Below are 12,551 nucleotides of genomic sequence, written 5' to 3'. Positions count from 1 at the left end.
GTGTTCTGTGGTCCTCCTCAAATTATGGCTCTGATCTTTACTTCCAAAAGCAGAGCTGGAATTATAGCTTGGCTCAGAGAGAAGTTCAAATCCACAGGGTCATAAACCCTTTCAAGTTCTGTTTCAAGACCTTTGCTGGCGATTTTAACAGGTTTGCACCTCTGACGTTGTTATACGGTGGTTAGTCTGCTGGTTCCAAAGAGCGGGACCTCCTGCCAGGACGTGAAGTGTGTGGATGGCTCTGGCTTTTGCCTGGGGGGCAAGAGCTGAGGGAGACACCACCCCCACCCCCCTCACCACCACCCAGAGCAGAATCACAAAGACGAGGGTATGCTGTGGCAGGGAGGCGATGCAGGCCAGTGGCCACAGCGCTGGACAGGGAGCTGGAAGGACACATCCTTACACCCTGGTTCCCCAATTTAGGCACCTGAACCTTTCTGTGCCTCGTTTTCCTCCTCTGTGCAATGGCATTCTAGTCCTTTACTCAATAACTCGCTGCCATCGACTGAGGGCATTCAGTCGATGAACTGGGCCTGGGCCCTGGGCTAACGCTGTCACTCACTCCTCCCACTTACTCTCCATGGCAGCTCTATGAAGTGGGCTCATTACTTTTAATTTACAGATGAGGATACAGGGCTCAGGATGGTTAAGTTAACCGACCTCTGTCACGTAGCTGGGAAGCGGCAAAGCTGGAGTCTGAACCTGTCAGGGTGTCATAGGTTTGAAATCATTTTTCCAAAAAAGGTAGTGGGCTGGGTCAAACCATTCAGTCTCCCGCATGAGAAGCTCCTGGACACCCACAAACCCACTTTTTGAAGGCAGACTGGGGACACAGTTAACTTATTTTGAGGATTAGATGAGGACTGAGTGGGATGGTTCACCATAAACCACAGCACCAGGGCTGATTTGTGTCAGCCAGGGTTGATTTCTGCTTGCGGCTGCTGATGCCCTATTCTGATTGGTCAATGCCCTGTTCTGATTGGTCAGTGCCCTGTTCTGATTGGTTAATGCCCTGTTCTGGTTGGTCAGTGCCCTGTTCTGATTGGTTAATGCCCTGTTCTGATTGGTTGGTGCCCTGTTCTGGTTGGTTAATGCCCTGTTCTGGTTGGTCGGCGCCCTGTTCTGGTTGGTCGGCGCCCTGTTCTGATTGGTCTAATGCCCTGTTCTGATTGGTTGGTGCCCTGTTCTGATTAGTCAGTGCCCTGTTCTGGTTGGTTGGTGCACACATCACATCTGTTTTAAATATTTTGTACATTAGGTGAGAGAGAGAGAAGCAAAGAGATTTGAGAGATCATTTGGAGGGACTATGCCCAAGACTTGCCAATAGACTGGATGGAAAAGGGAGAGGGAACCTAAATATTCAGTAGATCTTATTCATCATTCTTAGGATAACATTCATTCATTAATCAAATGTATAATAAAAATCTATTGCTCTATATACCAGGCTCTGGGCAAAGCCTGGGAGCCCAGAAGAGCAGGATATTGTTCTGGTTCCTCCCTCTTAGTCTCACTGGGGAGACCACACCTAGGAGAGGATGATTACAAAGGCACATTAAGTGCTACCAGAGGGCAAAGCACAGGTTACCAGGAGACCTGGGGTGGATGAGGTCCCCACAGGATCCTCTCTGGGGTTAGGGGAGAAGAGGAGAGGGCAGGATGGCTTCTCAGGGAAGGAGGGCTGGAGCCAGTCCTGGAGCATGAGTAGGGGTTACTTAGGTAAGGGAGGCCAGGAGGTTATTCCTGATTAATCCGAGATAGCTGGGTCCATGGACTCACCATCACTGGCACACCCTCTCCTTCTAGAGACAGGCAGTATGACAGCCTGGAGAGAATACTGGCTTTGGAGTCAGACAGACCTGGGTTGGAATTCGAGCTCTGCCACTCACTGACTATGTGGCCCTGGGCAAGTCACCTAGATTCACTGACCCAGGACTCCTCATCTGGGAATCGGGAATAACTCCTGTCTTCCTGGGGCCGTGGGGAGGTTAAAGTGAATATGCAAAGCATCTAGGAGAATACTTGGAACACAGCAGATGCTCAAGAAATGAGAGTTGTTGCTGACAATGAGACTCAGAGACTAGGACCACAGATTGCAAACCGCCGAGAGTCCTGTGGAGGAGTCTAGGCAACCTCTCCAGGGACCTCCATCTCTGGTGTAGTCAGAGTTGTCCTGAGCTGTTCCCACACTGGCAATGGACAAATGGACCCCTTCTCCCAACGAGAACTCCTACAGCACAAGGCAGAGGGTACCTGGAGATCTGCCCTCATCTTCCCATAGTACGCAGCCAGTGAAGCCAGCTTCTGGCTGACTGTAGGGCACCCAAAGTGGCTCCTGCACTCGCCTTCTAGGAGGATTTTTTTTTTTAAGCTTCATTTTGCCACTGGAAACTAGGGTTGTGAGCTCCTCTCTCCAAATCTCAGGGTACGCTAAAGGGCAGGGCGGCGATAGAAATCCTTGAGTGGGGGGTTTGAGCCCACTGAGCCATGCAACCACTTCATTTCCCTCAGTCCCTATTTAATCTCCTCCCCACTATCTCGCAACATCCCTCAAAATGTCAGAGTCTCTCTTCAGATCTCATTTCAGGCAATTTTACAGTCCTGAGCACCAGGAATTAATGAGGGAGATAAATCAAATCACACAGCGGACAAGGGAAAACAAGGGGGCTGCAGCCGGAGCAGACAAAGCCAGCCTCCTCTTCCTGTAGTACTGAGACACGGAAAAGCCACAGGGGTCTGGAGCAAGGGCCACTCGCTGGAGAAGACAGACCCTGGTGGAGGCAGAGCCTGAAGGCCACCAGGTGTGATCAAGATGACAAAGGCCACTCTGAAGCCTTTGTTGGAGATTCTGGTACTGACGTAGTTAAATGTTCTTAAGACGAAGCTATTACACCCACAGCTTCGAGGATCCCTAAAGTCCTCCTAAGTAAGAGATGGAGTTCCGTTAGCAACAGAGAGCCTGGTCTGAGCCGAGGCTGCGCTCCTGGGCTTTCCTTTTGCTGAGCTTTCCAGAGGGGGAAAATGAGACCCAGGAAGGGGACTGCCCTCAAGATCAGTGGCCCAGATGCTGTCACCTTGGCCAGCACCTCAGGTGGTGCACGGCTCTAAGGAGATGCTCACCGATTACTCACATAGCTCCAAGTGAGGTTCACCTTCAGCAGAGACAGCAACCAAGGCTTTGAACAAAGAGGGAGGCAAGCACAATGATCGAAAGCAAAGGTTTTGTGCCCAGAGACATGTGAATTCAAATTCTATCGTTGCCCCTTACAGCACTTTGGCTTTGGGGAAGGAATGTCACCGTTTGGAGCCTGTTCTCTTATCTGGACAAGTCATGGTCTCCTTGTATAAACCCACTCCAAGTGCTGTTTTGCCCTCCAGGACTCGGGTGCACCATGCAAAGCCTGCCAACTGCATGAAAACCCACAGCACACAAGTCCCTCCAAGCCCCCCAACTTGGCCCGTTCCCGAGGCTGACCCCCACCTCCGCACAGGCAGCGCCCACTGTTAGTGCTGATTTAGGCAATAACGCACATCCAAGTCTGATTAAACCCCAAGTCAAAACCCCCACCAAAATAAATACAATTCACTGCTTATGAGTCACTTGGAATTTTATCTGGATGAAAATAAGACTACAATCCCATGAGCTTCAACTCCTAAAATAATTCTGGTGAAGCTCCAAGTTTGAGCAAAACCCATTGCAATACAGGATAGATCTTCCCCAAAGTATCAGAAAGGTACAGGGCCCACTGCTCTCGATCGCAGCTCTGTCTGCCCTGCTTCCCTTTCGGAGGATTGCATTCTGGTCTCCCAGCCCTGGGCATTATCCCGTCTCTGCCCTCAGCAACAACAGCAGGCCTCGCTCTGCAGCACAGGGAGGGCAGACCTCAAGGCTCGCTCTCCTCTGGAAGAGGTCTGCCGTGTGCAGAAGATGGGGCCCCTCGGCCCGCTGCATCTGTGCACACCAGGGGCCTTGCGCGAGAATCGCACTCCTGAGACACCATCACACGACGACATTCGTCATCACCACTATGAGACGGAAAGTTCATGGGCCCCTGCGCTGCACGGATGAGCTACACTCCTGAGTCATTCTGTTAGCTCTGCCCTTCAAGTGACAAACAAGAACACTGACTCACAGGAGCTGCAGGACCTCAAACATCAGCAGGTCTGACCACACACATGAAGAAGCCGGAGGTGTGGGGGGCAGCATCTTGCCCAAGGTGTTCAACAGTGGCAGAACGTGGTGTAGGCCCGGGTTTCCTGGCTCCTAGTGCACGCCTCCCCCGACTGCATAGACCGCATGCATAATCATCGCCAAAGAGAGAACGCATGTTTTCATCAGAGTTACTCAGAGTTCGTGCTTTCCAAACTCACACTGAGATGACCCTGCCCTCTGAAGCCTGGAGGACGGAGTGGTCATCGCGCCACCAACGATCACCCTGGGCTTCAACTTCCTCACTGGCAGAGTGAGAGGGCTGCAACTGGTGGTTCTGAAGGTCTCCTTCAGCCGGCCTTGCACTGTAAGCTTCTGTTCGACCTGAACTGGCTTAGGAGAGGCAGCGTTGGGCAACACATTTACACGCCAGGTAACTGAAGAAAACTCCAGGCTGGCGCAGCTGTCCAGCGTGACCAAGCTAAAGGTTACACTGTAACCAGGGACACTTCCACAGGCCAGTGTAAGGGCGGCCTTATACACCGGGCTTATTTCAATCACATCTTACATTTCAGTGACAGAAATCACGGCTAGGCTGCTCTTCAAAGTGACAAAAGATATTAAAGGAAGCAAAAAGAAAATCCCAAACAGAAGATGAGATAAGCGGGCCCATTTTGACACTTGGGTAATGTTTCTAAAGGGTTTTTCAAATCGTCCCCGACAGGAAAAGAAACCTCCTGCACTTTATTACAAGGACTGCAAGTTCCCAATATGGGATGACATGCCGCCCACAAGGGTATTCCCGGCCCTTCCTCCTTCCACAGCAAGCGGTGACAGGCTCTACAGCACGGCTTATTTAGGCTCTCTCCCCTGTGTCTAATTGCAAGCTTCTTGGGAGCAGGGACTATGTCCTACTCATCTTTGGATCCCCGGGACCTGGCACATAGTAGGCACTCAGGCAACATTAAACAAACATCAGCATCTTCTGTAAGCTGTCACATATCAAAACATAGTCCAAATACTTTGCGGAACTACAACTGACCCATAGCACTGGTTAAAATTCCTTAACCAATTCAGTCTTCGAGTTCCTCATCCACTCACTCACTTTCTCCCACCCGGAGGAAATGCTAGAGGCCGTCGGTCAGACTGGGTGGCACACTGCCCGGCATCTGATAGCTATGTAGTAAATATGTCATGAACTGCATGATACAGAGTTGGTTAAACAATGGGGAGGGGGTGGCATTAAGCTCAGGCTGTGACTTGGATGTAATAAAACAATGAGAGTCACCAGTGCAGTTCGCCATCTATTTTCTGTTCTCTCGGGCACGTGGTAGAATTGTACTTCTCTTCTCCTTTGAATTAAGTGCAGCCATGTGACCTGCTTTGGCCAATGATGAGTGGAAGTTACATGGGCCACTTCCGAGCTGAAGCTTTAAGAGACAGTGTGTGGCTCACCATGATCTTTCTCTTTGTCATGGGGATTGTCAATGCTTTCAACTGTAGTCCCTCTAGCACGCTGGGTCCTAAAGTGACAGGGATGGACAACATGCCTCCCACTGAGCTGCAATGGCCAGAGTGAGGGCAGGGTTTTTGGAGTTGTTTGTTACACAGCACAAACTATCCTCTCCTGGCCAATGCAAAGACTTGCCCAGGTACCTGGATTAAAGCACATGATGGTGTTTATTGCCGGGCGCAGGGCGCAGGTGTAGTCAGATTCTGAGCTGGGGTTGGGCCTATGCTTTGGGTTGCTGGGGGAGTAAGCTCAGAATAAGGTGCCCCTTTGCCTTTTCTCTTTGGCCTCTCATTCTTGCTTTCATGTTGCTAAACGTCTTCTTATCCATACTTTGAACCACCATCAAGTCTACAAATTACTTTTAAACAACTACTGAAAACGAACCACTTTTGGAAAACGTACTTTGGGGGAGATTGTGCTCCTTGCTCCCCAACACACACACACACACACACACACACACCTATAACCTGGAACAAAGTTATGAAGTTAGGTGACATCAGGGAGTGGGAGAGTCTCATGGGGCCACTTATTGCCTTTTTCTCTTTTTTTTAAGTGAAAATACCGCCTGCATGAGAAGTGATACTCCGCAGACTATTCTTTCTCTTCTCTTTACTGCCTCTGGGAGAATTCCTTTGTGGCTTAAGGTGCAGATGGCTTGCTTCCTGTCAGCACCCCCCTGCTCAGCACAGGTGGCCCCTGCCCACCAATGCATTCCACAAGCAGCAGCTCTTACTTAAAAAGGAAGCCAGTGGTACCAGCAGAAAAGAGGCCCCTAGGAAAGGCCAATGCAATAATTATTACCCTGTTACCACGGAAATAGAGATTTGCCTCCAAGGCTCCTTTTAAGAGCTTGAAAATGAAAGAGACTTTCCCTCTCTCCTCCTTTGTTTCCCTCCCTATATGCAAGCAGGAGAAGAAAGTGGAAAGGGCAAAAAGGAAACAAGAGATCACCGTTGTTGGGTACCGAGCTAGAGGCATCGTCTTGTCCAAGAAAGTGAGTACAACCTTGAAGGCAGGACTGAGAAAACGCTCAGGGGCACCAGTGGGTATAATAGGCAGTTGTAAGGTAGTCAGGAGAGGCAAGAAGGAGAGAGAGAGACATCGACTGACTGACCCACACAAGGAAAGATGAAGACAAAAGCACAGGGGAGAAGTCAGGAAGGGAGGGGAAAGCAAGGCAAAGTGCATTTTCACTTAGGCCAGTAGGGAGCTCAATGCTGAATTACTGCTCAAACATGCAACCATGTAGGACCTTATGGTTAGTGCATGTGTATTCTCAATTTTCCCCATTTTCTACATGTCATATTCTAACTTACATTTCCCCCCTGTCCTAATGCTTCATTCCTTTAATCCACAATTGTTCTTTTATTATATGTAGTTACTCTAAGCCCTTATAAAAAGAAGAGGGCTTAATTACCCATTAGTTAATTAAATATAAAGAAAAGGGAGCTGCAGAGGGGTGGAGCCCAGATTGCCCTGCACAGCTCGCAGGACCGCGGAATAACCCGAGTGTTCCTCCTTGTTTGGTTTTTACAAACCTCTTTCCCCCCCTGCACCTCGTCTGTGCCTCACAGTGGTCCCGAAAGATGCATGTGAACACCGTCCTCAGTTTAGAGACAAAACCCCGAACTCGGGGAGTTGAGCAACTGGCCCGAGAGCGTGAGGACCAGCACCAGGGTCTCCCTACAGCAAACCCCACGTGTTCTCTCTCTTCCACAGCTGCCTTCTGAAATACAACGGAGCTGTCTCTATGAGCGCTGTTCTGAGGACCTTTCTGCAGTGATGGAAATGTTCTCTGCACCATCCGATGGGGAAGCATGAACCACATGGGACCTGGGAGCACTGGAAATATGGCTAGGGTGACGAAGGAATGGAGCTTTTAACATATGTTGATCTTATGTTTCCATGGCCATGTTTCGCTGGTGGCTCTGATGTTGGGTGGTACAGATCCACATTCTCTCATCCCACCACATGGGGGGAACTCCTCCTTACCTTCCTTGGCGACGGTGAGAAGATTAGGAGCTCACAGTCCACAACAGACACAGAGGTAGACAGTGAGGGGAGGCAGGGATTTCTGGGGGGTCCTCCTCAACCACGGCCCAGCCATGGAGGCCTGCAGACCCCAGACTCTGGGAACAGAAACCCCAGCAATGCCTCAGGGACCACAGAGTGGTTAGCCAGAACCAGGAAAGAGAATTTTTCAAATGGCTGCAGGATCTCTGCAGATTCTGGGGGCCCTGGATTTCCTGGACCACTAAAGGGAAGCACGAGCCCTGGCCGGGATCTTGAAATCGTGGCCTCCTCCCGCAGCTAAGAGCACAAGTTTGCAGCACTGTCAGAATTCACAAACAAGCATCTCCCCAGCTCCTCCCCCCTTGACAAGGAGGCCAAGGAGTAAACCAGCCCAGCTTTGAATAAGAAAGGGCCTTCTCCTCGAGGCTTGAGATCAATGATGGGATAAGAGCTAGGGAATGAAGAATCTCCGTAGGAGGGCTCCCTAAGCAGGCAGTGTGTTAGGTGGTTAGAGCATGGGGTGTGGGAGGCGTCTGGCAGGCCTAGGTCTCACTCCCAGCTTGGACACGTGTTTGGTGTGTGTAACCTTCAGCCCATTTACTGACCTTCTCTGTGCACCACTGTTCAAGTCCATGAAACTAGGATAACATCTCCCTCAAGGGTCAGGATTAGCGGTAAATGACAATGTCTATAAGGTGCCTGGCACAGTTCCTGGTATATAGCAATCCGTCAGGAAATGGCAACTATGATTGTCTTTATTACTTTCTGATAAGGGTTTGTATTAGTTTTCAATCGCTGCCATAACAAATTACCATAAACATGGTGGGTAAAACTCACCAGAATGTCCTGTCTTACAGTTCTGCGAGGCACAAGTCTGACTTGGGTCTCATGGGCTGAAACCGTGGGCACTGCTACATTCCTTTCTGGAAGTCTAGGAGGGCGTCTGTTCCCCGACCTTTTCCCCTTTTTAGAGGCTGCCCCCTTCCTTGGCTGCATCCCTTCCTCCAACTTCAAAGCCAGCAAGGGCAGGTGGGGTCCCTGTCCCATCTCATCACTGTGCCCTCCTCTCCTGCCTGCCTCCTCCACCTGTGAGGACCCTGTGATCACACTGGGCCCACCTGGATAATCCAGGGTTTTCTCTCCATCTAAAGGTCAGCTGATAAGCAACCTTGATTTCTACTGGCCACATAGCATAACATATCCATAGGTTCTGGGAATTAGGTCATGGACATCTTTGGGGGGCCATTATTCTGCCTACCACAGGCTTGGAAGGGGGTGCTAAGGGAAGAGTCATTTCCATTTGTGCTCCCTCTCGTGTGCATATCCCAGCAGGGGCTATGCCTAAGAAATAACTGGGCTGGGGACCTCGCACCGGGCAAGGGCTCCTACCAATTCCATTTGCTGGCTGGGGACCTCTGGCCTGGATTAAACTCCTCTCTTCAGGTCGGGCCTGAATCTGTGAATGCACTGCGTGGTGCCAGGAGGCCACCTTGTTCCACACAAATCACAAAGCCAAGCAGTGCCCCGGGCTCTGGGAGATCTTGTGACACTCCCGGCGAGGAAGGAAGGCAGGCTTGGCAGGCTGGTCAAATACCAGGTTGCATAGTTACGCCCTCACCCCGTGGGACTCCCAATTCAAGCTGAAACTAGGACGGCTCTGAGCACCGAGGTCAGGGCCCCAAATGCAGACAGTGGAGCGTGTGCAGTGACTCAGAATCTAAACTGAAAGTGCTGTCTCAACACCTAAGCCAGTTGGAGCTGGGAGGGCAACGAAAACCTTGAGACGAGGAGAGAAACAGCGTCTCCTTCCTGCTTGTTTTCTCGGCATGACGTCAGAGCGCGATTTTCACTTTGTTCAAGTCTCAGGCTGACGCCTCACCACAAGGCATTCGTTTTTTGCTATTTTTATCGCTACCTAAATTAATAAAAGCCACTGGAGTTCCACAAGAGTTCCAATGGTTTAGGGAAGTTGACAAGTAATTCTGAAGCCCTCCTCCTGATGACGTGCGCAGCGCACCTGCCTTCTGTCCTCCTCGCGCTCTCACTGACTCAGGACCCAGGATGCCGCGTAGGAGAAGCACTCAACTGCTGGCCACTTCGTGCTAAAGCAGAGGGGGACGACGGAGGGGCTGTGAGCACAGCGATGCTTTGCAGGGACAAAGAAAGGGACTGAAGGGGCTGGCCTCACAGCCTAGTTTTTAAGTTCGGTGTGCTCTGCTTTGCTAGCCTGAGTTTGGTTCCTGAGCGTGGACCCACACCATTTGTCAGCGGCCATGCTGTGGCAGCAACCCATATACAAAAGATACAAAAGAGAGGAAGAATGGCACAGATGTTAGCTGTTAGGGCAAATCTTCCTCAAGCCAAAAAAAAAAAGAGAGAGACTTGGGAGCAGAAACTTTCCCAGAGCTGAGCTTTAAGCGTTTGAAAGCACTCAACTCACTGGAATTCAAGAACTTTCGATGGGTTCTGAGGGGACAGCAGTGCACGGAGGAACTGTAGGACCTCCACAAACCACATGACTGTCTGTGAGCCCAGGCTCTTGGCCCTTCTTGTCATAGTGCTTCTCCCTCCCAGGCTGCCAGTTCAGAGAAGTCCATGCCAAAGCTCTATTTGTCTGTTATCTGGGGCCTATGACTTGTAAGAAGCCACCTCCATTTGTCCCTTTTGATCCTCCCTTCTCAGCCGGCTGGCTCTAGTTTGCTGGAAGTAGCCACTGATGACTATCAGGGAAAAGCTGGAGCCAGGGGTGGCAACCCTGGAGAGTGACAAGAGATCAAGGGCAGCCTCGGCATCTTGAATTTACTATCGTCATTTATTATTCTGAGAAGCCGGCTGGTGACACACGAGACGCACAAACTGACAGGGTCCCTATCTCCCAGGCTCTGAAGGTACACATTCCTATCAGTTACTTTTAATAACTCTGAAGATACCCCAGCCACGTCCTGTCGCGAACAGCCAAGGTCTGGTAGGTCAGCATCCTTTAGGCCCTACCCCCGAAGAGCTGCTCTCCCAGCTGCCCTGGGAGGTAATGACCCTCTGCTCGCATGGGGAGGCCACATGCCCTTCTGACGCCGGCTTCCCTTGGCTGAGGTCTGACTGGGTCTCACCTCTCAGTACTTTTCCGCTTCCTGTGTGGAACCCAGGTAGTATGCTCTTTGTGTGTGAGTCCTTAAGGACGGCCATCTTTTTATAAAGAACTTCCTGGAGGGGCCGGCCTGGTGGCGCAGTGGTTAAGTGCGCACTTTATGCTTCAGCGGCCCAGGGTTCGCCCGTTCGGATCCCGGGTGTGGACATGGCACCGCTTGGCAAGCCATGCTGTGGTAGGCGTCCCACATAGAAAGTAGGGGAAGATGGGCATAGATGTTAGCTCAGGGCCAGTCTTCCTCAGCAAAAAGAGGAGGATTGGCAGTAGTTAGCTCAGGGCTAATCTTACTCAAAAAAAAAATAAAATAAAAAGAGAACTTTCTGGAAATAGCTCTGCCACCTTCTCTTTTTAGGTTAAAAAGGAAGAATTCTGGAAAGGTGCTGGGTTCTTGGCATTTTTTCACTTGTCTAATTTAAATTATTTAAAGAACATATTTTCAATTACAGGGACAAGAACAGGATTACCTAACCTGTAGCCATTTGTATATTATCATTTTCTTTTAACTTACCTGCACACCATCTGTGATATTCTTCCTTGATATGTCACATTAAATTGTCTCAAGCCTACACTATCCTTACCCTCAGCAATATTGTAAAATCACGGGTTTGATGTGCTAGTAATAAGTTTTTTAAAATAAAAATGTAATTTTTGAAAAGAAATATTTTGCTGTCTACCATCTAAAATTATTTCCTATACTACTAATGTTAGCCTCCCACTTTGGGAAACACTCATCCAGAATATAGTTTTTGGAAGAGATTTACAAGAAGAACTTATAGAAACAAATCTACTGCCGTTTCAACTTAGCCAAAGATGAAGCATTAGTATGGTCTGTTTACAATAACTTCGGAGATGGAAGAAATTTAACATATTCCAGAACAATGCAAAATATCTCACTGCCTACAAGTCAAAACTTATATAAAATAGGAAATTTATAAGCATTATTAAATCCTATATTTTTTTCAAAAGCCACCTGAATTCTTTCTTTAAAAGCCTGTTAGCTATCCATTCAGTCTTAAATAGTCACAAGTGAGCATTTTTGTCTGGGGAGAACCAGAAGACACTGCCCTCCATTTGTTCCCACCATAGAGGCTGAACTGGAACAACACAAATGCTATCCATCTTTCCAGCTCCCACCCAAACCCTCCCCCTCCAAAAGCAGAAACAAGCTCAGCTGTGATCTATAATAATTCCATTAACCCTGCAAGGAAGCGTTAAATTAAACTGCCGAGCGCAGATTTTTCTTTGGCTACATGGGGAAATGTACCTTGTCAGTTCTGCATTTTATGCTAGTAGATTTACTAACCAACTACATGTTTACAGCAGAAGCCAAATGAGCAAAATAATTTGATAAATTGTGAAATCTCCAGTGGGGTGTTACGACCACTGATTTTTTTTTCTCCTGATAATATCTGCTTTAGAGATTTTAGTTAGAGTTTTAGCCTTAGAAAGAGCAGTTCTCAAATGGTTCATCTTTCTAAGGAACTTTCAAACCAATACTTTAAAAAAAATTAATTACAGGAAAAAAGCTGACTTGAGCTGGCACTGTAGTGGCAAGCCTTTTGTCACTTCTGGCATAAATCACCGCCCTGGACTCTGAGAAGGATGTATTCAAGTCAGTGGCAGAGCCTGGGCCGGATCCCAAGTTCCTGACAATGAGTTCATTGCTCTTTACCAGCCCGAGCGTCCCAGCTTCCCTGAGAGAAGGTGAAGATTCCTCTTCGGCAAATTCCACT

The 12,551-nt window shown here is 49.2% G+C and overlaps 1 protein-coding gene across 20 annotated transcripts in view; it reads right to left on the bottom strand.

Moving 5' to 3' along the window:
• Positions 1-12,551, bottom strand: part of NAV2 (neuron navigator 2) — a 706,640-nt gene that overhangs the window by 106,790 nt on the left and 587,299 nt on the right. The window lies entirely within an intron of this gene.

This window comes from Equus przewalskii, chromosome 6 (assembly GCF_037783145.1).
Source record: "Equus przewalskii isolate Varuska chromosome 6, EquPr2, whole genome shotgun sequence".
Lineage (NCBI taxonomy): Eukaryota > Metazoa > Chordata > Mammalia > Perissodactyla > Equidae > Equus > Equus przewalskii.
This window is presented reverse-complemented; position numbering and strand designations above follow the sequence as displayed.